Genomic DNA, 3,743 nt, shown 5'->3' with positions numbered 1-3,743 from the left:
GATGTATAAATAACCATTCTTAGAGCTAATAGCATCATTGTCACAATAATATAGAATACACTGCATAACAGAAAGTATAATAGAACCTATCTACTTTTTTTATACGAAACCTCATATGCATCCTTACATTGTTGCTCAAGAAAATCAATGAAAGCTAGTGCAAATACACAACGAGTCATTGATCATTCCACACAGTCAAATTTTTGAAAAATGGCTCTTGTATATAATTGTGTAGACACTGTATATTACCTGCATATTGGTCACTAAAAATGAGAATCCTCTATAGTGAATTCAATCAATAATCACTCTCACTTTCAACGTTTAGTGACTTTCTAATTGTTCTTTGTAGCCTCACTATGTAGCAAAATCATGTACAACTACAAAGTTACCTATGAGTTTCCTTTTTCTATAGGTTCATTCGTCGCGACAAGTGAATTAGAACGAATATAAATACATATGCTCACCTTCATAATTCATACAAGCAATGAAGGAATTTGCCACCAATATTACTTGGTTGAGTTCATACTTCTGGGAGTAGAACAACTGCTTCGAATGCTTACACAAGCATTGCCACTCTTTTTTTCCTAGTAGGAGTTAGCGTGGTGACCAAATTCTGCATTGCATAATCAAGCATCCATTTTTCTATTTTTTTCCTCTCATATGCCATTTGATGTCTCAAGTCCACTTTTTTTGGTTCTTGATTAGGTGTAGCGGGAAGAAGCTGAGGTGCCCGGGGGTTGAATTTCCTTGCTCTTTCTAATGCCTTGATTGATATCCTGGGGAGGATAAACTTTTTCATTTTGCTCTAGTTCTTGGACCATTGTGTCTTAGGTTTGTTCGTGGTTAGTGGAAGTTCTCTCTCTTCTTTTGGATCCTTCATTTATTTATCCAACATCTTTCCATCTTCAGTTATGTCAAGATTTGTCAAGATTTCTATAAAATTTAAGCTATTATTCACTTCACCTTCAGCCTCCGAGAGTTCCTGGTTCGAGATTAGGTCACTGGTGACTGACTGTATATCTGACGAATCATCTTGAATTGGCGTAGTAAGGATCTCGTTAACTGCCTCTCTTATAAGTTTGACAGCATCATCTCTACAGAAACTTCTCCCGTGTTGCCTTGGATTATGATCTTCCCTGATTGTCTCTGCATCATCCTTTGTCTCAGAGAAATCCTAGAGGGATTTGTATGTTTTCCTTTCAGCCGGTGTACTGCTGTCTTCTACCCCATTATTAGTTCTATCGAGTAGTTCATTTCTAACTTTTGATGCAACATCTGATAGAACATGCTGTGATACCATGGGCCACATGCTGATGTAACTTCGTTTGTCCGTCTGACCTTTGGATGCTCCATTGTCTTCTTTGGAATCAAAAATTGATAGCAAGAGAGAAAATCCATAACAAGTTTAGGTGTTTTCACACATTTTTTTTGTCTTTTTCTTGGAAATATTTTCTTGCATTGCTGAATCATTGGCTGAAGATGAACTTTGGATGCTCATTTTAGTGATGAATTTTTTTTGACCATCTGCAATTGAGGTCTGAGTTGTATTAGATATTTCACTAATAACGCCATCATTATTCTCAAGCTTCACATCTTCTACTCCATCAACTGCATCGGTTAAGCTTAAGATAGAAGAGGGGATCTCTTTCCTACAATTATTTGAGCTATCTTCCTGATCTTCAACGCGAGCTTTTCCTTCCACCCGAACCTCATTACTCAAAGTGCTCCTCATTACTCAAAGCGCTTATCATTTTATCCAACTTCTACCTAAGTAAAGACTGTTGAAGATGATGATTCTTGTACATAGAGCAGTCATTTTCTTCAATCTTTCTGTCTATACCTGCAACAACTTTCTCTTGCTTACACGGTACGAATGCGTTCTGGTTATATGTGATCTACAAATGTTCTTCACTGCTAGCTCTGAGCTTAGGAAATACAATCTGACTATTATTTCCTTATGGTAGAACTAAAGTTTCAAAGGATTTTATAAGAAGTTCCACTTTCCTTTGCTGAGTCAGAGCAAGTTGACTTATCGCCTACTGAAGTGCATAATCAAGCATCCATTCTTATCCTCTTTTCTTCTTGTCAGTTGTTTAAGTTCTTAATCAAAAATCGATCGGGGCATGCCAGGGAGGCTGGGGAGCGTCCTAGTACAATCCGTTTGGGTGGGTAGGGCCATTTGGGTGGTCAGGCAGGTAAAATGGTGCAAACAAGGGATTTTCAGGCCAAATCGGTGTGCTATTGTCACAACCCAAAATAGGATCATGACCGGCGCTAAGGAGTTTAGGAATCCAAAGCAAGCCTCGTCAGAATTCTACAAAAAATCGGTCAGAGTTTCCTTTGTTTTTGGGCTTATCAAGAAAATTTTCTATCTCAATTCAATAGCACCACAACCAACACATCAATCACACCAACACCATCCATCACAAACCATCAACAAGGCACCAACACCACCAATATCAATATGAAATCCATCTCCAAAAATAAAAGGAAGTCAATTACTCCACAAATTCAAAACAATGAAAGAATACTCAAAACTCTAAAGACATGACTATGGAGCAAACTAAGAGTTTTCAAGAAAAAGAAACATAACGAATAACTAAACTATAGCCCACGCGAACAGGGCTCACCAGGAATATACTACTTGAATCCTCTAGCCAACGAGATCCTCACCGTCACCTGTGTTCTCTAAAAAATAATTGCAAAGAGTGAGATGCTAGCTTAGTGAGTAATAACACTTAACCATAACCGTTTTAATGGGGACAAGTCAGAAAACATCATGAAATAAATGATCTTTTAGAAAATAGTAACAATAAACAGTATCATTGTTTCATGTAAGCGAAGTGAACCAATGGTTCAGGAATAAACTCATAAAGCATCGTATCATATCAAATATTAAATATTTAGGAGGTTTCTAAGAATGAATCATGTAATCAGTATGACATTCTTCTTTATTAAGAATAACCCATAACAGTGGATCCCTCATAAAGGAGTCCCATATCATATCAGTAACAGTATGCTAGTTCTACCTTCCCACTAGCGAGGGCTTTAACATTCATCAGTAAATACAAGGTGCACCAGGTCTAATGATCCGGTCGTTAGCAACAGGATTCAATCAAGGTCTACTACCATTCATAAATTCTTTGAAAATAATAGGATATTTGTATGAAAACATCTTTCAGAATAGAACATAACTTTAAAATTCATATCAATAATAATACATGTGAACTTGAATAAAACATATATAAAAAATACTTAATCTCATGTAAGTAAAGAATATTCATTGTAATAATATCATATCTCAAATAACTATTTCAATATTATATCAAGTAAAGGACTTGCCCCACATGCAATTTCAAAGCATTTCATAACTCATTATTTCATCAAAATCAAGTATAAAATATACAAGTTAACAAACATAGATTATGGTAAGATTACTACTCACAGTGCAATTTTTGGAATACCAACTTGTCACCTCGAACAATTGATAGGACTTCCTTCAATCGAATATCAAACCCGAAAGAATTTTCCAATAACCTTAAACCTTTCTTTTTTTTAACTGAAGGAATAATTGATTTTTTTTCCTCTTCAGCATGATTGGCAGATTAGTTACTGCCTTAGTTTCTCCTAACCTTTGCCTTCTTAATCCTTTGATGACAAAAGCCCTTTTTGTCAATATATAATATATTCTTTTTCCCAATTCAATTTGAATTAGATATGGGCCACTGCCCTAACTCTTCTAA

The 3,743-nt window shown here is 35.8% G+C and overlaps 1 pseudogene; it reads right to left on the bottom strand.

Annotated features, from left to right (window-relative positions):
* Nucleotides 1-520: 520 nt before the first annotated feature.
* LOC107853377 lies at nucleotides 521-2,100 on the bottom strand (annotated as a pseudogene).
* Between the last annotated feature and the right edge of the window lie 1,643 nt (nucleotides 2,101-3,743).

The sequence above is a fragment of the Capsicum annuum genome, unplaced genomic scaffold (assembly GCF_002878395.1).
Source record: "Capsicum annuum cultivar UCD-10X-F1 unplaced genomic scaffold, UCD10Xv1.1 ctg60615, whole genome shotgun sequence".
NCBI lineage: Eukaryota > Viridiplantae > Streptophyta > Magnoliopsida > Solanales > Solanaceae > Capsicum > Capsicum annuum.
The sequence above is the reverse complement of the archived record's forward strand: the minus strand, read 5'-3'. Positions and strand labels throughout refer to the sequence as shown.